We start from the raw sequence: 23086 nt of genomic DNA, 5'->3' as shown, positions 1-23086 counted from the left end.
TGGCACATGATCCAGTGAACCTTCCCAAACGTAGACTATGTTGGGGTCACGTCAACCTTCTCATGATATTACAGTGTATCAGCTTTCCAGAGATTTTTGCAAACACAATATCAACTGTACATTGCAAAGAGAAGAATGTTAATAAATTTTGAACACTTCACTTCTGATTGTCTTTTCTTCCTTCATCCCTACATTGTTCTGAACCCATCTTTGATGTCTCAATGACAAAAACTACTCTATTATTCCTTGAGGGTTTAATGTGGTTTAAATTACGTTTGCATTGCTCTGCCCATCACTCTTTCTGAAGGTGAAATTCCTAACTGTAATATATGTCATTGCCAACTCACACTGCTCCATTATCAAAATAAATCATCGGCAGAGCTCTGGAGGTTAAAACATCCTCTCCAATTGTGAATTTAACCCATCTCTGCTTAGTCCTCTTCAAACACTTTCTTGTCTTAAGGCTGGCTGGCAGTTCTCTGCCCACACTGTTTTATTATAGATTGACAAGAAGTGCAGAGTAACCCATGTTGAAGGAAGTCTTGTACTACATTGAAAGGTGCTCCCGCCTGTGAGCAAGAAACTCTGGGTCCAAGTCCCACTCCAGGACTTGATAGCCAAGGAAAGTATATTCATTACACAATCAAAGAGGTTGTGTATCAATGTGTGCATTGTCCCAACAAGAATAGAAATGATTGAGAGCTTCAAATTTTTAGGTGTGTAACCTGTTCTGTTCCCCCTATGCCGACACTATAGTTAAGAAAGCCCACCAATGCCTCTACTTTCTCAGTAGACTAAAGAAATTTGGCATGTCAGCTACGACTCTCACCAACCTTTACAGATACACCATAGAAAGCATTCTTTCTGGTTGTATCACAGCTTGGTATGGCTCTTGCTCTGTCCAAGACCGCAAGGAACTACAAAAGGTCGTGAATGTAGCTCAATCGATCACACAAACCAACCTCCCATTCATGGAGTCTGTCTACACTTCCCGCTGCTTCGGAAAAACAGCCAGCATAATTAAGGACCCCACGCACCCCGGACATACTCTCTTCCACCTTCTTCCGTCGAGATAAAGTCTGAGGTTACGTCCCAACCGACTCAAGAACAGCTTCTCCCCTGCTGCTGTCAGACTTTTGAATCGACCTACCTCACACTAAGTTGATCTTTCTCTATACCTTAGCTATGACTGTAACACTACATTCTTCACTCTCTCCTTTCCTTCTCTATGAACAGTATGCCTTGTCTGTATATCATGCTAGAAACAATACTTTTCACTGCATACTAATATGTGACAATAATAAATCAAATCAAATCGAATCAAATCATAAACCAATGGCAGGTAATAGGCGTGGGGAACATTAGTCAGCCATGTGATGGGAATAAAGTTGGAGTCTCTCCTGAAATTAGAGGCCGGTGTCCCTTCACCAGATTCCCTTTATTTACAAACTCTACTCCATTCCTAGAGTGCTTCAGGTACAAAGTCAGAATCTGGAGAGCCACATTTATATACAGGGTGTCACAGTGGCACAGTGGTTAGCACTGCTGCCTTACAGCACCAGGGACCCGGGTTCAATTCCAGCCTTAGGTCACTGTCTGTGTGGAGTCTGCACATTCTCCCCGTGTCTGCATGGGTTTCCTCCAGGTGCTCCAGTTTCCTCCCACAGTCTGAAAGACATGCTGGCTAGGTGCATTGGCCATGCTAAATTCTCCCTCAGTGTACCTGAATAGGTGACGGAGTGTGCCGACTAAGGGATTTTCACAGTAACTTCATTGCAGTGTTAATGTAAGCCTACTTGTGGCACTAATAAATAAACTTTAAAACTACGTGAGGCTCCCTGATTGGGTAAACAATTATGACCTCAATCAGGGACCTCATACTCCAAGTAATTCCCATAAATAAACTTTTTTTTAAGAAACCAACCTTATGAGCCTCGTTGAAGTCAATGAATCTCCCATCTTTATTCATTGATCTGGACTACAACATGTGTGGAAAGGTGCATGTTGCCACAAAAAGATGGCTGGTGTGGATTGGATTAGCGCCAACAGCACGGGGTTTAATCCTTAATCCAGTTGAGGTGGGTTTGGGGCCAGCCTCCCTGCCCTATCCTCATGTTGAAGATCACAATGTTTTGGGCTCTCTATACACCTTCCAATTTGGCAACCTGACCAAGATAGTGAATTTTCCAAGTGTCACTGTAATCCTCCCCCGCCCGCCCCCCCCCCCCCCCCCCCGCCCCCCACCCCCCCCCCCCCCCCCCCCCCCAGTCTCAACAAAATCAAAGAAAGAGTTTACACAATTTTTTCATGGAGTTTAGTGGTGCGGTGGATAGCATCCCTGCCTTTTAGCCAGAAGTTTCAGGGTCAATTAGCTAATCTATTTTCTCTTCCTGCTTGTAAAATGGATCGAGATCAAGAGGACCTGATGGCCAATAAAGTGGCATTCCTAATGTGTTCAAACCTGCAAATCCTTCCACCATGCCAGTGGCTGGCAGTAATAGAACATAGAAAAAATACAGCACAAAAAGGCCCTTTGGCCCACAAGTTGCGCCAGTCATGTCCCTACCTACCTCGGCTTATATATAGGCTTACCTATAACCCTCAATCCTATTAAGTCCCATGTACTCATCCAGAAGTCTCTTAAAAGACCCTATTGAGTTTGCCTCCACCACCACTGACGGCAGCCGATTCCACTCACCCACCACCCTCTGAGTGAAAAACTTATCCCTGACATCTCCTCTGTACCTACTCCCCAGCACCTTAAACCTGTGTCCTCTCGTAGCAGCCATTTCAGCCCTGGGAAAAAGCCTCCGAGAATCCACCCTATCTATACCTCTCAACATCTTGTACACCTCTATCAGGTCACCTCTCATCCTTCGTCTCTCCAAGGAGAAAAGACCGAGCTCCCTCAGCCTATCCTCATAAGGCATGCTAACCAATCCAGGCAACATCCTTGTAAATCTTCTCTGCACCCTTTCAATCATTTCCACATCCCTCCTGTAATGAGGCGACCAGAACTGAGAACAGTACTCCAAGTGGGGTCTGACGAGGGTCTTATAAAGCTGCATCATTATCTCCCGACTCCTAAACTCAATCCCTTGATTGATGAAGGCCAGCACACCATAGGCCTTCTTAACCACCACCTCTACCTGCGAGGCCGATTTAAGAGTCCTATGGGCCCGGACCCCAAGGTCCTTCTGATCCTCTACACTGCTAAGAGTCTTACCCTTGATATTATACTCCTTCATCCCATTTGACCTGCCAAAATGGACCACTACACATTTATCCGGGTTGAAGTCCATCTGCCACTTCTCCGCCCAGTCTTGCATCCTATCTATGTCACGCTGCAGCTTCTGACATCCCTCCAACCTATCCACAACACCACCAACCTTCGTGTCGTCGGCAAACTTACCAACCCATCCCTCCACTTCCTCATCCAGGTCATTTATGAAAATGACAAACAGCAAGGGTCCCAGAACAGATCCCTGGGGCACACCACTGGTGACCAACTTCCATTCAGAAAAAGATCCGTCTACAACCACTCTCTGCCTTCTGCAGGCAAGTCAGTTCTGAATCCACAAGGCAACAGCCCCTTGGATCCCATGCCCTCTCACTTTCTCGAGAAGTCTTGCAGGGGGGACCTTATTGAACACCTTGATGAAGTCTATGTAAACCACATCTACCGCTTTCCCTTTGTCAATGTATTTAGTCACATTTTCAAAGAACTCCACCAGGCTCGTAAGGCACGATTTGCCTTTGACAAAGCCGTGCTGACTACTTTGGAGCATACTAAACTTCTCTAAATGTTCATAAATCCTGTCCCTCAGGATCTTCTCCATCAACTTACCAACCACTGAGGTTAGACTCACCGGTCGGTAATTTCCTGGGCTATCCCTATTCCCTTTCTTGAATATAGGAACCACATCCGCAATCCTCCAATCCTCCGGAACCTCTCCCATCTCCATCGACAACGCAAAGATCATCGCCAGAGGCTCTGCAATCTCTTCCCTCGCCTCCCACAGCAACCTGGGGTACATCCCATCCGGTCCCGGCGACTTATCTATCTTGATGCTATTCAAAATTTCCAACACATCCTCTTTCTTAATGTCCACATACTCAATCTTTTCAGTCCGCCTCAATCCTGTAGTACAACCACCCAGGTCTTTTTCCACCGTGAATACCGAGGTAAAATATTCATTAAGCACTTCTGCTATTTCTTCCGGTTCTGTACAGACTTTCTCACCTTCACCTTTTATAGGTCCTATTCCTTCACATCTCATCCTTTTACTCTTCACATATTTATAGAACGCCTTAGGGTTCTCCTTAATCTTACCTGCCAAGGCCTTCTCGTGACCCCTTCTGGCTCTCCTAATTTCTTTCTTTCTCTTCCAGCTCTTTTTCCTGAAGCACTTCATTCCCATTCAAATATCTGTATAATTTCTGGTTGAATCTCCTTCTACTGCCCTTTCAGGAAAAAGTGGATATGCTTCAATAAATAATGGAAATGCAAAATAAAAAAACCTTCTTTACATTCTACAGTATAATTTTATGAATTTCAATTGCTGTTCAGTGTCATAAAGCCACAAAGATTTGACGTGATTTGATTTATTATTGTCACATGTATTAGTATACAGTGAAAAGTATTGTTTCTTGCGCACTATACAGACAAAGCATACCGTACATAGAGAAGGAAAGGAGAGCGTGGAGAATGTAGTGTTACAGTCATAGCTAGGGTGGAAGTTACCCACAACCTTTACAATTCAGTCCAGAACAAGCGGATGCTCTTGTTCAAGGATAACCTACTCAAAAATTATGGACTGGATTTTTGCTACCAAGGCAACTTTGCTCCAGGGAGGTGAGGGAGGGAGTCATGCTTAGCAACCTGAGAGCAGATCAAGGGGTGGCCACCTGGACAGGTGAGTACAAGGGCAGGCTGGTTGGAAGGCTGATTAGAAGGCCTGCCCCAGTTCATTGGAGCTTTACCCTAGTTGCTTTCAAAGCTGTTAGGCTCTTTAGTCCTCACTCGTCATACCCCTCACCGTCCACCTGTCCCTCATGGCACCTCCATGCCATCGCATGACCCCTCACACATACGCACACATACACCCATGCCCCCCCATGACAATTGGGTCACTGTCTGTGTGGAGTCCATTGAAGGGGAAGGGGAGTCTGTTGCCCCTCTGCCTGAGATTAGTGGGGAGAAAGGGGGGCCCACTGCCACTCTGCCGGAGATCAGTGGGGGGGGGGGGGGGCGGGGGGGGGGGAAGGGGGAGGGTGGATCACTCTGCCTGAGATCCATGGGGAAGGTGGAGGAGGGGTCCACGATCAGTCTGGGTGGTGGAGCGGGTGGAGGGTAAAGGGGTCAGTAATGTTGGGGGGGATGGGGCAGTGTCTGTGGGGGCGCAGGTGGAGGCATTATCCTGCCCGGGAGGGATGTGGCAGGGGAGCAGCATTCTATCATTGTTTTTTCTGCGTGTGCGCAGTTGGAGGCGCCGATCGGAGCTGCAGGATTTCGGGCACGTTAAGCCCCGCCCACAGGCTTGTGCAGCGCGATTCGGACTCGCTGATATTTTTGCAGGCAGGGTGTGTAGGGGGGCGCCTCAGAACGGGTCTAAAAGTCGGATCTGAAACACTCCCAGTTTCAAGTCCACCCAGAACTTAAAATCAAAATGGTAAAATAGGGCTCAAAGACTCAAGAACAGCTTCTTCTCTGCTGCCATCAGACTACCTTGCATTAAGTTGATCTTTCTCTGCACCCTAGCTATGACTGTAACACTACATTCTACACTCCCTCCTTTCCTTCTCTATGAACGGTATGCTTTGTCTGTATAGCGCGCAAGAAACAACACTTTTCACTGTATGCTAATGCATGTGACAATAATAAATCAAATCAAATCAAAATAAATTAAATTAAATAAATAAGAATTAATTCAGTGATTTCTTATCAGCACAAAATACTGAGCTAATCTTGCCGTGCCTAAGAATGAAGCCTAAACATATCTTTTAATTTTCATTGTGGTATCAATACCTGAGGCAGCAAATAATTGAAGCAACCGCAGCTAAGAACAAAACGCTTACTGCCGAGTGTCACTAATTTCTAAAGATCGCAACCATCACTAAAAAAGAATCCAATTTATTTTTATCTCAAAATCGGTTTTCTATTCCCTATCCTGACATTCTAGCCCCTTTGAAAAAAACACACTTAAAATTTACATCTCAGCAGTGTTGTTTTGAGGAGACGCTTTAGCTGACAGATTGAAATAATCTCGTGAACTAGAAGCTTCTCCTTACATTGCTTAAGAAGATATGCAAAGTCTAAAATAAGAATACATGCTCGTTAGAGGGGTCAGTTTTTGTTCAAAGCGTGCAGGAAGGTTTTTTGACTCAGTATGTAGACAGGCCAACTAGAGGTGAGGCTATATTGGATCTGGTGCTGGGAAATGAGCCAGACCAGGTGCTAGACTTGGAAGTTGGTGTGCATTTTGGTGATAGTGACCACAATTCGGTTACGTTCACCTTAGTGATGGAAAGGGATAGGCATGAACCTCGGGCCAGTGGTTTTAGCTGGGGGAAGGGTAATTATGAGGCTATTAGGAGAGAATTAGGAAACATAGGTTGGACTAGGAGATTACAGGGACTGGGAACGTCCGACATGTGGAGTTTTTTCAAGGAGCAGCTACTGCGAGTCTGTGATAGGTATGTCCCTGTCAGGCAAGGAGGAATTGGTAGGGCTAGGGAACCGTGGTGCACCAAAAAAGTTTCTTTGTTGGTTAAAAAGAAAAAGGAGGCTTATGTTCGGATGAGATGTGAGCACTCGGGTAGTGCACTAGAAAGCTTTAGATTGGCTAAGAGGGAGTTGAAGAGCGAGCTTAGAAGGGCTAAAAGGGGACATGAGAAGACTTTGGCGGATAGGGTTAAAGAGAATCCTAAGGCGTTCTATAGGTATGTCAAGAACAGAAGGTTGGTTAGGGCAAGTTTAGGGCCAGTTATAGATGGCAGAGGGAAGTTATGTGTGGAACCGGAGGAGATTGGTGAAGCATTGAACCAATATTTCTCTTCGGTGTTCACGCAAGGGGACATGAATATAGCTGAGGAGGACACTGGGTTGCAGGGGAGTAGAATAGACAGTATTACAGTTGATAAGGAGGATGTGCAGGATATTCTGGAGGGCCTGAAAATAGATAAATCCCCTGGTCCGGATGGGATTTATCCAAGGATTCTCTGGGAGGCAAGAGAAGTGATTGCAGAGCCTCTGGCTCTGATCTTCAGGTCGTCGTTGGCCTCTGGTATAGTACCAGAAGATTGGAGGTTAGCGAATGTTGTCCCATTGTTTAAGAAGGGGAACAGAGACTTCCCCGGGAATTATAGACCGGTGAGTCTCACTTCTGTTGTCGGCAAGATGTTGGAAAAAATTATAAGGGATAGGATTTATAGTTATTTGGAGAGTAATGAATTGATAGGTGATAGTCAGCATGGTTTTGTGGCAGGTAGGTCGTGCCTTACTAACCTTATTGAGTTTTTTGAGAAAGTGACCAAGGAGGTGGATGGGGGCAAGGCAGTGGACGTGGTATATATGGATTTTAGTAAGGCGTTTGATAAGGTTCACCATGGTAGGCTTCTGCAGAAAATGCAGATGTATGGGATTGGGGGTGATCTAGGAAATTGGATCAGGAATTGGCTAGCGGATAGGAAACAGAGGGTGGTGGTTGATAGTAAATATTCATCATGGAGTGCGGTTACAAGTGGTGTACCTCAGGGATCTGTTTTGGGGCCACTGCTGTTTGTAATATTTATTAATGATCTGGATGAGGGTATAGTTGGGTGGATTAGCAAATTTGCTGATGACACCAAAGTCGGTGGTGTGGTAGACAGTGAGGAAGGGTGTCGTAGTTTGCAGGAAGACTTAGACAAGTTGCAAAGTTGGGCCGAGAGGTGGCGGATGGAGTTTAATGCGGAGAAGTGTGAGGTAATTCACTTTGGTAGGAATAACAGATGTGTTGAGTATAGGGCTAACGGGAGGACTTTGAATAGTGTGGAGGAGCAGAGGGATCTAGGTGTATGTGTGCATAGATCCCTGAAAGTTGGGAATCAAGTAGATAAGGTTATTAAGAAGGCATATGGTGTCTTGGCGTTTATTGGTAGGGGGATTGAATTTAGGAGTCGTAGCGTTATGTTGCAACTGTACACAACTCTGGTGCGGCCGCACTTGGAGTACTGTGTGCAGTTCTGGTCCCCACATTACAGGAAGGATGTGGAGGCTTTGGAGAGGGTGCAGAGGAGGTTTACCAGGATGTTGCCTGGTATGGAGGGGAGATCCTATGAGGAGAGGCTGAGGGATTTGGGATTGTTTTCGCTGGAAAGGCGGCGGCTAAGAGGGGATCTTATTGAAACATATAAGATGATTAGAGGTTTAGATAGGGTGGATAGTGATAGCCTTTTTCCTCTGATGGAGAAATCCAGCACGAGGGGGCATGGCTTTAAATTGAGGGGGGGTAGTTATAGAACCGATGTCAGGGGTAGGTTCTTTACCCAGAGGGTGGTGAGGGATTGGAATGCCCTGCCAGCATCAGTTGTAAATGCGCCTAGTTTGGGGGCGTTTAAGAGATCCGTAGATAGGTTCATGGACGAAAAGAAATTGGTTTAGGTTGGAGGGTCACAGTTTTTTTTTTAACTGGTCGGTGCAACATCGTGGGCCGAAGGGCCTGTTCTGCGCTGTAATGTTCTATGTTCTATGCCTTTTATTCACCAAGGTATTTTGAATTTGAACTACACGGTGACTCTGCATAATTCTGTCAATCAGTTCTGATTACGATATGGGGCAGTGTTACCGCTGGTGACTGAGAGGGAAAATTGTAACGCTTGCTGGATGACTATGTGATCCTGTTGGTTAAAAATGGAATATGAATTAATTGCTACAAGGCTTATGACAGTCTCTGGTGCTGAACTAACAATCAAGAGGTCTTGAGTTCAAATTTCAACTGAAACTGAATTCAAAAAAGCTTGATAATTTGTGGGACTTCACCAAGAAATAAACAACCATGACAGTTACTCTTTTGTTGTTAAAACTCTGATTTGCTCACACGTGTAATTGTTTCGGCCGCTGTTACCAGCACTGCCTTACATGTAACTCCAACCCCGCATTATATCGTTGATTCCTGATTCGCTCAGCGAGCAACTGGGGATATTGCCCAAAATCCTAAGCACCAATCACAAAAGGGGAAGGTTCCTAGGCCCCTCTGAGGTGAGGAACAAAGGCCAATGGGACTGGAAGATACCGGCACTCACATTCACCCTCAACATCCTGCCCCCTGAAGAAAGATCATGACCTCACAGAATGTATATAAAGAGGCCATTCAGCCCATTGTGTCTGCACTGGCTCTCCAAAGGATCAATTTCCCTAGTGCCGCTCCCCAACCTTCATCTCGTAATCCTGAAATTTGTCCCTTTTCAACAATTGTCCAATTCCCTCTTGAACACCTTGATTGAATATGCCTCCACCACACTCTCAGGCAGTTCAGCTCAAATCCCAACCACTTGATGCATGCAAAAGCTTTGTCTTGTGTCCGTATTGCTTCTTTTGCCCATTACCTTAAATCTGTGCCTCTTCTTCTTCTCGATCCTTCCACCAGCAGTTCTCTCTCCACAGATGCTGCCAAACCTGCTGAATATTCCAAACATTTTCAGTTTTGATTTCTGATTCCAAGCACACACAGTACTTTCCTTTTCAATTTCCTGGGGTTGAACTCATTGCGGACACCAGAATCTGCTTCTCCTTGTTTGGCCAAACTCGCTCTGAGGTCTCAATTACTACTCAGAATCCTGGTAGGAGTGAATCTACATGGGTATCATGTTGGAGACAGATTCAGCTACATTGCATCCAATGAAAAAAAGACATGATCTATGATGTGAGAATAACCATTTGACTGAAAGCTTTTTGAGTTTTTTTTGGTTTAGACAACAGCAAGGGTTATGCTTCCAGCAGAGAAGAGATGCTGGCTGGAGAAAGAGGGAAAAGTCTGAATAGGGGGGAATCATATCTATACAAAAAATTTCAACAGCACCAACACATCTGGGGGTCAGTGAAGATTGTTGGAACATCGAAGATAGAAGGAGAGAATTGAATTGGTACCGTCATCAGTTACGGAAAGAGAGACAAAATGCGATGAGGCGAGTGATGGAGTTGAGACTACCAGGAAGGAGGAGAAGTGGGGAAAAATGTGGTGGCAAGAGATTTAACGCAACGGGATTGGAAGAGGGATGAGTGAGCGATAGGAGGAAGGTGATCAACCAGCACTGTGACAACTGCAGTTAAAATGGGAGAAGGGCAAAGGGACGGAACGCGGAGGGAGAACACAGAACACAAAAGGAAGGGAGGGAGGGAGGACGGGAGGGAGGGATGGAGGGAGGGAGGGAGGGAGGGAAGAAGGAAGGAAGGAAGGAAGGAAGGAAGGAAGGAAGGAAGGAAGGAAGGAAGGAAGGAAGGAAGGAAGGAAGGAAGGAAGGAAGGAAGGAAGGAAGGAAGGAAGGAAGGAAGGAAGGAAGGAACAAAGAACAAAGAACAAAGAACAATACAGCACAGGAACAGGCCCTTCGGCCCTCCAAGCCCGCGCCGCTCCCCGGTCCAGGATTGAATCCTGAATCCAGGATCCCCGCCCAATTTTCCAGCCTATCTACATCCTAATATCCTATCCACCGAGCTGTCCCTCACAGCTACGATGCTTTGTTCATCACAACCTATTAACTCACCCGCACCCCCCCATTCCAGACCATGTGATCTCCAGGGAGAGGCGAAAACCCAGAGTGAAAACCCCAGGGCCAATATGGGGAAAAAAAAATCTGGGAAATTCCTCTCCGACCCCCTGTGGCGATCGAAACGAGTCCAGGAGATCACACTGGCCCTGATCAGAAAATGCTTCCCAACCCTATTCATTTCCACTTCTGCTTTACGAACACCATCTGAATTCCCTGCCCCCGAGACAGGTTCCCAACTATCCGCAGTCTCGCTCTGTACTGGCACCAGCAAGATGATCATAGAATGAAGCCTTGAAACGAGAAACAAAGAACAATTAGCCCGCGCCGCTCCCTGGTCCAAACTAGACCACTCTTTTGTATCCCTCCATTCCCACTCCGTTCATATAGCTGTCTAGATAAGTCTTAAACGTTCCCAGTGTGTCCGCCTCCACCACCTTGCCCGGCAACACATTCCAGGCCCCCACGACCCTCTGTGTAAAATATGTACTTCTGATATCTGTGTTAAACCTCCCCCCCTTCACCTTGAACCTATGACCCCTCGTGAACGTCACCACCGACCCGGGGAAAAGCTTCCCACCGTTCACCCTATCTATGCCTTTCATAATTTTATACACCTCTATTAAGTCTCCCCTCATCCTCCGTCTTTCCAAGGAGAACAACCCCAGTTTCCCCAATCTCTCCTCATAACCAAGCCCCTCCATACCAGGCAACATCCTGATAAAGCTCCTCTGTACTCTCTCCAAAGCCTCCACGTCCTTCTGGTAGTGTGGCGACCAGAACTGGACGCAGTATTCCAAATGCGGCTGAACCAACGTTCTATACATCTGCAACATCAGACCCCAACTTTTATACTCTATGCCCCGTCCTATAAAGGCAAGCATGCCATATGCCTTCTTCACCACCTTCTCCACCTGTGACGTCACCTTCAATGATCTGTGGACTTGCACACCCAGGTCCCTCTGCATCTCTACACCCTTTATGGTTCTTCCATTTATCGTGTAGCTCCTCCCTACATTATTCCCACCCAAATGCATCACTTTGCATTTATAAGTAAGGGAAGAAGGAAGAAAGGAAGGAAGGAAGGAAGGGAAGAAGGAAGAAAGGAAGGAAGGAAGGAAGGGAAGAAGGAAGAAAGGAAGGAAGGAAGGGAGGAAGGAAGGAAGGAAGGAAGGAAGGAAGGAAGGAAGGAAGGAAGGAAGGAAGGAAGGAAGGAAGGAAGGGAGGGAGGAAGAGATGAAGGACGTAGGCTGGAGTTTTTTTGAAGTGACAGTGGCTCCATATTTTACCACAGTGACCTAATTAAGTGGCTGCTGTTAGGGCTGTCGTCCTGTTATGGATAGCAACCTGCCCCCAAAGTGCCCCTCCCCCAAACCCCTCGCCTACCCAACTCCACTCCCCCAGACTGGGCCAGTAGCTCAGCAGCCTCAGCAGCATCACTGTTAGCGGTGGCCACTGCTGGAACTGCGCCTGGAGGAAGAGGACACACTGATGGACGTGAACACTCAAAGTGAGGACAGTGGGGTCTGGGGGCTCTGGGGTCTGTCAGGCAGGGGTAGAGGCAGTGCCACTGAGGGCATCCAATATTGTGGGGATGGTCATTGCTGCCATTGATATTCCACTGGGTGATAGAATGTCCAAAAAGCAGGGCCCATTCCCATGCCCTGGGGAGGGGAGGCTGCCAGGGTGTATTTGAGTTTACCTGGCAGTCTCCCTATGTGTTGGAGGGTCCTCCCAACACTGGCTCTGCGGACCATAGACTCACCTTGTTTATTCATCATTACTGCTATTAAATGTGTTCCAACCTCAGTTAACTAAAGATTGGACGGGTGGTTAACAGTGAGGCAGAATGTCTTGGGCTGCAAGAAGATATAGATGGAATGGTTAAATGGGCAGAAAAGCAGCAGATGGAGTTTAGCCCTGAAAAATGTGAGATGATGCACTTCCGAAGGAGTAATTTGACAAGAAAGTACTCAATGAATGGTCGGACACTAGGAAGTTCTGTGGAACAAAGGGACCTTGGTGTGTTTGTCCACAGATCTCTGGAAGCAGAAGGGCACGTTAGTAGGGTGGTGAAAAAGGCATATGGGACACTCGTCTTTACCAGTCGGTGTATAGATTACAAAAGCTAGGAGGTCATGTTGGAGTTGTATAGAACTTTGGTGAGGCCACAGCTGGAGTACTGTGTGCAGTTCTGGTCACCACATTATTGGAAGGATGTGATCGCACAGGAGGGGGTGCAGAGGAAATTCACCAGGATGCTGCCTGGGATGGAACATTTAAGTTATGAAGAGAGGTTGTGCAGGTCTTAGTTGGAGCAGAAAAGACTGAGGGGTGACTTGATTGAGGTGTACAAGATTATGAGGGGCATGGACAGAGTGGATAAGGAGCAGTTGTTCCCCTTAGTTGAAGGGTCAGTCATAAGGGGACATAGGTTTAAGGTGGAGGGCAGGAGGCTCAGGGGGAATGTGAGGAGAAGCCTTTTTACCCAGAGGGTGGTAACGATCTAGATCGTGCTGCTTGGGAGGGTGGTAGAGGCGGGTTGCCTCACACCCTTTAAAAAGTATCTGGATGAGCACTTGGCACATCATAACATTCAGGACTATGGGCCAAGTGCTGGCAGATGGGATTAGGTGGGCGTTCAGATGTTGCTAATGTGTCGGCGGGGACTCGATGGCCCAAAGGGCCTCTTCTGCTCTGTATGATTCTATGATTCAATGAATTCAGATATTTGTTGATGAAGCAAAATAAAACAACAAATAATCACAGATGGCCAAGCATTTAACATGAATACGCGGCGTAACTCTGCAGCCATCACCTAAACAAATCTAAACTAAGGTTCTCAATGTGGTTGGAAACCATGCAAACTTTGAATTGGCCAAGAGAATTTCAGTCTCTACTTCTGTAACGCTCACTATGCTACAAGCAGCAATCACACTTCAGCTTCGCTTACTCTGCCGAGTTTTCAAAGCAAATGCATTCTCGTTGACCCATCAACCCCTCTGGAAAATTCCAAATCTGAAGAAGGTATTGACCTTCAACAGCCACAAGAGGTAATGATTTCTCAGTGTGCCGATCACTCACCCTGGTTCCTCCTTCTGTATCTATCTGAGGAGTTACAATCACATCGAGTGACATTGACATCAACACGAGGTGTAATGACAATGAGCGTGACTCAGATGAGATTGAATTACGTCTCGCAGATGAGTCTCCATTTCCTTCCTCATTCACAATCCAACCGAGAAATTGGATGCAATCAAGGGCACTCAAACCTGCATCAACTGTACACAGAACAGTTCCTTTACTAACACTGATATTCATGAGTGAGCACAGCCTGACTGCATTCTTTAGCGTCAGTATGATAATGGAATGCCTCACCCTTCTGTTCGTCCGCTGCATGTGCAATTGGTCTTCAGTTTAAAGTTTATTTATTAGTGTCACAAGTCGGCTTACATTAACGCTGCAATGAAGTTGCTGTGAACATCCCCTAGTTGCCACACTCCGGCACCTGTTCAGGTACACTGAGGGAGAATTTAGAATGGCCAATGCATCTAACCAGCACGTCTTTCTGACTGTGGGAGAAACCGGAGCACCCAGAGAAAACCCACACAAACATGGGGAGAATGTGAAAACTCCACACAGACAGTGACTCAAGCTGGGAATCGAACCAGCAGTTCGAGCAAAGTAGAGAGGGAGCGATTCGTGTCAGTAGTGGCTGAGGGTAAGAGTGATTTTTTTTACCTTACTTTTTGGCAGAGTTTTTTTTTCAGTTGAACGTGAAACCGGAAGTAGGCCGCGGGAATGCCTGGGAAGGTTTTTTTTTGCCCAATAAATTTGAACGGGGAGTTAACACAAGACTCTACACGGGTAGAATCCCCCACCCTCCCCCCTCCTCTAACCTAAAAAAAAGACTCGGAATGAGAGCAGGTAAGCTTTTTTTTTTCTCTGTCTTTCGTTTCTTAGTAAGGGAAGTAGTAGGGATGTCAGTGCAGGCAGTGCAATGTTTCTCCTGTGGGATGTTTGAGGTGAGGGACACCGTGTCCCGGCTCAGTACACCTGCAGGAAGTGCACTCAATTCCAGCTCCTTGAAGACCGTGTTAGGGATCTGGAGCTGGAACTGGATGAACTCAGGATCATTCGGGAGGCAGAGGCAGCTGTAGATAGAAGCTACAGGGAGGTAGCTATTCCTAGAAATGATGATACGTGGGTGACGGCTAGAAGGGGTAAGAAGCAGTCAGAGCAGCGATCCCCTGGATCCCCTGTTCCTCTGTATAACAAGTATTCCGTTTTGGATACTGTTGGGGGTGACGACTTAACAGGGGTAAGCCATGGGGTACAGGTCTCTAGAACAGAGTCTGTCCTTGTTGCTCAGAAGGGAAGGGGGGAGAGGAGTAGAACATTAGTTATTGGGGACTCCATAGTTAGGGGGATAGATAGGAGATTCAGTGGGAACGAGAGGGACTCGCGGTTGGTGAGTTGTCTCCCAGGTGCCAGGGTCTGTGATGTCTCGGATCATGTTTTCGGGATCCTTAAGGGGGAGGGGGATCAGCCCCAATTCGTGGTTCACATAGACACCCAAGACATAGGTAGGAAAAGGGATGGGGATGTAAGGCAGAAATTCAGGGAGTTAGGGTGGAAGCTTAGGGCTAGAACATACAGAGTTGTTATCTCTGATTTGTTACGCATGCCACGTGATAGTGAGGAGAGGAATAGGGAGAGAGAGAAATTGAACATGTGGCTACAGGGATGGTGCAGGAGGGAGGGATTCAGATACCTGGACAATTGGGGCTCTTTCTGGGGTAGGTGGGACCTCTACAAACGGGATGGTCTACACCTGAACCAGAGGGGTACCAATATCCTAGGGGTGAAATTTGCTAATGCTCTTCCGGAGGGTTTAAACTAATTCAGCAGGGGGGTGGGTACCTGAATTGTAGATCCAGTGTACAGGAAGTTGAGAGTAGTGAGGTCATGGATAAGGTTTCATGAACAGAGAGATCTCGGTGTCCATGTGCATAGATCCCTGAAAGTTGGCACCCAGGTTGATAGGGTTGTTAAGAAGGTGTACGGAATGTTTAGCTTTTATTGGTAGAGGGATTGAGTTTCGGAGCCAGGAGGTCATGTTGCAGCTGTACAAAACTCTGGTGCGGCCGTTCTGGTCACCGCATTATAGGAAGGATGTGGATGCATTCGAAAGGGTGCAGAGGAGATTTACTAGGATGTTGCCTGGTATGGTGGGAAGGTCTTGTGAGGAAAGGCTGAGGGACTTGAGGTTGTTTTCGTTAGAGAGAAGAAGGTTAAGAGCTGACTTAATAGAGGCATACAAGATGATCAGCGGATTACATAGGGTGGATAGTGAGAGCCTTTTTCCTCGGATGGTGATAGCTAGCACGAGGGGACATAGCTTTAAATTGAGGGGTGATAGATATAGGACAGATGTCAGAGGTAGGTTCTTCACTCAGAGAGTGGTAAGGGCGTGGAATGCCCTGCCTGCAGCAGTAGTGGACTCGCCAACATTAAGGGCATTTAAATGGTCATTGGATAAACATATGGATGATATTGGAATAGTGTAGGTTAGATGGGCTTTAGATTGGTTTCACTGGTCGGCGCAACATCGAGGGCCGAAGGGCCTGTACTGCGCTGTAATGTTCTATGTTCTAACCCAGGTTCCTGGTGTTGTGAGGCAGTAGTGCTAACCACTGTGCCACCGTGCCGCCCAAGGCTCATTTTTATGTTTAGTAACTTTTTAAAATTAGTTGCTGTGTCAAAAGTCTCACTCACTTCTCAACTTTGAACTTTTCCTGAGGTGATGGGATTTGTTTCATTTACTTAAAGTACCATCTGGCCAGTTGATCGGTTAGGTTGACCACTGGATCCTATCCATAGCAGTTTCCAGATGCTCTGTTGACATGGTCGCTTCATTATCGATTCATATTTGAGGCAATATGCGTTGCAATTTGATACAATCTGAAGGGTGAGGGGGAAAAAACCCACTTGTTACAACCTCCAGCAACTGCTGCACCAATAATGTGTTTGATTCAGGCAGAGAAGGTTCTGAATGAAGCTCAAACTTGTCGTCTTCAATCTGAATAGTTCATATGTGTGAGTCCCGTCCCCACACCGATGTGATTGGCTTTTACCTTGCTCTGGAGTGGCCTACGAGCCATTCACTGACATCAAGTGATTAGCTGTTCAAGGAGGTGACTCACCATTGCCTTCTGAGTGGACAATAAATGCTGACCATGCTAGCCGCACCCAGAGAATGAATTTTGAAAGAAATAATTCAATCCCTATTTTGCTCTCTTCAGAGGGGGGAGTTTTTCAGCCGTTCACGCTGATGGGATTCTCCGTCCCGCTGCGGTGAACGGGGATTTGGTTCAGTGCCAAATTCTCCGCCCTCGCTCGCAGCGGCACTGGAGCATGAATAGCTGGAAAATTCCAGCCTCTAAGCCAAAATTTCCTGTTTGACAATCCTCTCCAGGAGAGCATAAATTTAAAAGAATAGCCTTCAGATGGAACAAGAAATAAATGTTTTCTTGAAGCACTAGAGCAAAGACAGGATCATAGAATCATAGGGCAGGATTTTATGATGTCGCTCAGGCGAGGTCACAAAATCCAGCCCGAAGTCAACAGAGATTTCCGTTCTGCGAGCCTCGTCTGCTCCGATTCTGGGGCGGACAAAATGGTAAAAGTCCGGCCATAGACTCCCTACAGTGCATACAGAGACCATTCAGCCCATTGTGCCTTCACTGACAATAATCTCACCCAGGCCGTACCCCCATAACCCCACATATTTACCCTGCTAATCTCCCGGATACAAAGAGGCAATTTATCATGGCCAATCAGTCGGAATGATTGCCCTTCAGTTGCTGGGTAACATGTTCCTACATCTGGGTAAATTGACAGGAGGTGGTTCAGTAAACAGAAGCAGCAGCACCAGTGGGGTAAATGCTGCCTACTTGGTGGGGATGCCAGGGTGGGGATGCTGACAGGAAATACTGGAACTGGGCCGGACCCTCCTGCAGGTAAAACCTGGTGGGTCCCTGGGGTGACCCCTATTGATTTGATTTGATTTGATTTGATTTATTATTGTCACATGTATCAGTATACATTGTAAAGTATTGTTTCTTGCGCGCTATACAAACAAAGCATACCATTCATAGAGAAGGAAACGAGAGAGTGCAGAATGTAGTGTTACAGTCATAACTAGGGTGTAGAGAGAGATCAACTTAATGCAAGATAAGTCCATTCAAAAGTCTGACAGCAGCAGGGGAGGAGCTGTTCTTGAGTCAAGTGGTTCGTGACCTCAGACATTTGTATCTTTTTCCTGAAGGAAGAAGGTGGAAGAGAGAATGTCCGGTGTACGTGGGGTCCTTAATTATGCTGGCTGCTTTGCCGAGGCAACGGGAAGTGTAGACAGAGTCAATGGATGGGAGGCTGGTTCGTGTGATGGATTGGGCTACATTCACAACCTTTTGTAGATCCTTGCGGTCTTGGGCAGAACAGGAGCCATGCCAAACTCTGATACAACCAGAAAGAATGCTTTCTATGGTGCATCTGTAAAAGTTGGTGAGAGTCATAGCTGACATGCCAAATTTCCTTAGTCTTCTGAGAAAGTAGAGGCGCTGGTGAGCTTTCTTAACTATAGTGTCGGCATGGGGGACCACGACAGGTTGTTGGTGAAATAGAAAAACATTAATTAAACATGAATCTAACATGGCCAATCCACCTAACCCACACATCTTTGGACTGTGGGAGCAAACCGGAGGAAACCCACGCAGACATGGTGGTTTCCACCGTTACACAAACTGTGATATCTAACCAATACCTCCTTCCCAATTATTTAAAAATTTGTTTCACAGACGGTAGTAAGACATTCCAAACTTTAGGATTACTTTAGAAATCGTTCTCTTGCTTCTTATCAACCGATTTCTTCTGAACTTTGTCTGTGATGTCCATGTCCTGTTCTATTTCCAGGTTTCTAGAACCAACCATCATTTTAGTTTCTCTGGAGCATGTGTCCTTGTGCATTGCTCCATTGTACAACCTCTCCTGCTTCAAGCAGAGCTGAGAGCTTCTCACTCCTCTGTGATCTGTATCCAACTGCATTGACTTCCAGTTAAAACTGAAAAACAAAAGAAAGTTCTCCCCTCTGGGAAGCGGGCTTCCTGTTGCTAAGCAACACCCCTGCTACTATATTTATCCTTCACGCTGTACCTCTCTCTAAGCACAATAGAAGCAGAGTTGGAACTTGACCAACCCCCACACATACAAACACCTTTGTCCAACCTGCAGTTAGATTCATGTCCTTTCCAGGCACAGAAACATTAAATTAAATCCACCTAAAACTATACCTTATTTCTAATGTTTACCCCAACAAATATTAATCCCTTAAAACTACCTTTACTTTCCTAACAATTTTTGTGGCATTGTATTCCTAGGTATATTAGAACTGGCTTAGTTTGAAGTTTGGGATTCCCTCAAGAAAGTTGCATATATTAATTCAATCGCTACTGTTCGAAAACTGTTTTGCTTTCAAATGAATATGCCTCATCTGCCTTAATTGCAAGAATTCATTATTTTGCCTTTAATTTTGTAAGCTAAATATCTGCAATATGAAACAAAAAATAGACAGGATTTCAACAGAAACATGTCATCATCGAGAATATTAAGTTAATAAAGATTATTTTTCCTCACTTGCATTGTACTTAACTCTCCCCAGGCTGGTTTAAAAAACATGTTCACGAAAGCTGCAACTTTTATGATATGATTCCATTAACTGGGTTTTATATGATAGATTCTTCCTGTTTTATTGCGTCAGCGTTGTGGTGTGCATATTCAAAAGGCCCAAGGTAATGTCAAACTAGAAATTATATTAAATCTCTAAATCCATGCGTGGATTATGTTGCAGCAAGGAAGCTTGATGCAATATTTCGAGGTCATGTTATTGAGCTTGTTCCTTGACGAAGGTTATATTAAGAACATCAGAACAGCTTCTTGAGTCTATTGTCTCAATCAATTAGATCACAGTCGATGTGTGTCTTCATGGCATCCAACTACCTTGACTCTGCAACGCTCATTATTGTAGAGAGGGCAATACATTTCCGATGCAAGCAACAAAACAAGTGGAACTAGTTTGTGTTCTTTTACTCTGCAACTGGAATGTAAAGTTTTTGTTTTGATATATTATTGCCATATATATTAATGTACATCTTTTTCCAGATACCTGTGATACTTCCTGAATTGAAAACCCGTGTTTTCCTGAATCAGTTAGACAAAACCAGATGCCAGTGCCAGAAGAAGAGGGTTTGGACTATGTGAATACTGTCAAAATTATGAACATCCAAATTAGGAGCAGCAGTGGGAATTTTGGTCTTTCAGGCCTGCTCTGCCATTCAATAAGATCGGGGCTAATTTAATTGTGGCCTCAACTCCACATTCTCATGTACGAGGCAAATCTTTTACGCAGAGGGTGGTGGGTGCCTGGAACTCGCTGCCGGGGGAGGTAGTGGAAGCAGATACGATAGTGATTTTTAAGGGGCATCTTGACAAATACATGAATAGGATGGGAATAGAGGGATATGGTCCCCGGAAGGGTAGGGGGTTTCAGTGCGGACAGGCAGCATGGTCGGTGCAGGCTTGGAGGGCCGAAGGGCCTGTTCCTGTGCTGTAATTTTCTTTGTTCTTTGCTCGTTTGTTCCCTACCCCCGAATACCTTATTCAAGATGGCGCCAGAGTGAGGCGGCTTCTTGCGAGCTGTGCCCAGCATACCCTCTAATTCTATCTTTTACTCATGATTTTTGCATGCTATACAGACAAAGCATACTGTACATAGAGAAGGAAAGGAGAGGGTGCAGAGTGGAGTGGTATAGTCATAGCGAGAGTGTTTAAAAGAGTTAGAATAGAATTTTAGAAGCATAGAATGAGAGTAAAAGATAGAATTAGAGGGTATGCTGGGCACAGCTCGCAAGAAGACGCCTCACTCCGGCGCCACCTTGAATAAGGTATTCGGGGGTAGGGAACAAACGAGCAAAGAACAAAGAAAATTACAGCACAGGAACAGGCCCTTCAGCCCTCCAAGCCTGTACCGACCATGCTGCCTGTCTGAACTGAAACCCCCTACCCTTTCAGGAACCATATCCCTCTATTCCCATCCTATTCATGTATTTGTCAAAATAACTCTTAAAAATCACTATCGTATCTGCTTCCACTATCTCCCCCGGCAGCAAGTTCCAGGCACTCACCACCCTCTGTGTAAAAGATTTGCCTCGTACATGAGAATGCGGAGTTGAGGCCACAATTAGATTAGCCCCGATCTTATTGAAGGCCTGAAAGACCAAAATTCCTATTGCTGCTCCTAATTTGGATGTTCATAATTTTGACAATATTCACATAGTCCAAACCCTCTGCTTCTGGCACTGGCATCTGGTTTTGTCTAACTGATTCAGGAAAACATGGATTTCCAATTCAGGAAGTATCACAGGTATCTGGAAAAAGAGATGCGATTTATGATGACCATCAACAGTGACTGCTTCCCCATGATCGATCTGATGTTTCTTCTAGGCGTGAACTGAAGATCGGTGTCCTGTGACGTAGGCGGCTGCACTCTTAGAGCCTCCTGAGGCTGAAGTGGCCTTCATCTCATGACAACAGTGTTCTGGGAAAGACCTGAGAATCATAGAATCACTACAGTGCAGAAGAAGGCATTTGACCCACCCAATCTGCACTGACTCTCTGACGCTGTAAGTTGTCCAGTCTCTCTCTCTAGCCGACAGAACATCTTACTCAGGCCCTATCTCCGTAACTCAATACATTTCTCATGGCTAATCCCTCGAACCTACACATCTTGGGGCACTAAGGGGCCATTTAGCATGGCCAATCCACCTAACCTGCACATCTTTCAGGTGTGGGAGGAAACCAAAGCACCTGGAGGAAACACACGCAGACACATGGAAAATGTGCAAACTCCACACAGTCACCCGAGCCAGGAATTGAACCCGGGTCACTGGCGCTGTGAGGCAGCAGTGCTAACCAGCATACCACCTGGCCGGCCTTTAAATTCCACCAGCTGCTATGGTGGGATTTGAACCCGTGCCTGCAGAGCATTAGCCTGGGCCTCTGGATTACTAGCCCAGTGATATTACCACTGCAACACCATCTCCCCTGGGAGCTGTATTTCTTTGGCGACCACTTGAAAAGCTTGGCTTTGCCTCCTGCCTGATCAGTGATCACCCTGACCTTGTGCCCAGTACCAGCAGCACCTGATGCCCTCTCCCACAGGAGAGCAGGGCATACACACTTTCTACCAAGGGCTGTGGGAATGTCTCATCCCTACTAATTTGATCGGCCAGAGTAAAATTCTCTGAGCTAGTAAACAGAGTGGAGAGGCTTTAAATAGCAAAAGAAATAGGCCTTGGTCAGAGTTAGAGGGTCCAGGCACTTTATCATCATAGAATAGAATCTTAGAATCTCTCCAAGCAGAAGGTGGCCATTTGGCTCATCGTGCCTGCACCAACAGCAATCCCACCCAGCCCTAACCCCGTAACCCCACATATTCACCCTGCTAATCCCCCTGGCACTAAGGAGCAATTTAGCATGGCCTAACCACCTAACCACACACCTTTGGACTATGGGAGGAAACCTCCACTGCCACCTCATTATTCCCCAAAGGGTAAGAAACATTGGGCCCGCTTTTACCAAAACTTCACGCCCATTTTTGGGCGCGAAATCGTGGTAAAGTTGGGCGCGGGCCTATACCACGATCTGCACCCGATTCCGAGCAGATCGCGGCTTTACCGACACCCGATTCGGGCGCGGGTCCGAATCGGGTGGCCCGACGATTTAAATGCATTTGCATGCATTTTAATCGACTTAATGAACCGCGCGCCCAACTCTACCGCCAAATCCCACTTGACCGTCTTCTGGTCCGATCCGCGTCCGCGCTCTAATCGAGCTGCCGAATAAAAATCCGAAGTCGCCGTTGCAGCCTCCAAAGAGCGGGTTCAGAGACTACAACGGCTCTCTGACCCAGCTCCTCCTCTGGGGGGGGGCGGGGGGGTGGGGGGGGGAGGGGGGTGGGAGGAGGAGAGGGGATGTGACCGATCATCCCCTGGGGGGGGGCGGTTTGGGAGGAGAGGGGGGGTGACCGATCCTATCCTGGGGGGGGGGGGGGGGGGGGGAGTGGGAGGAGAGGGAGTGTAACGTATCATCCTCTCGGTTGGGGGGGTGGGGGGGTGGTGTTGCTGCCACGCTGCGGCCGATCGGTGGGGAGGGAGGGGGCAGGGGGTTCCACTGCCACTCTGCGGCCGATCCCTCCCCCCCACCGGATGAACGAATCCCT

The sequence above is a fragment of the Mustelus asterias genome, chromosome 9 (genome assembly GCF_964213995.1).
Source record: "Mustelus asterias chromosome 9, sMusAst1.hap1.1, whole genome shotgun sequence".
Classification (NCBI taxonomy): domain Eukaryota; kingdom Metazoa; phylum Chordata; class Chondrichthyes; order Carcharhiniformes; family Triakidae; genus Mustelus; species Mustelus asterias.
Note: the sequence above shows the minus strand (reverse complement) of the source record.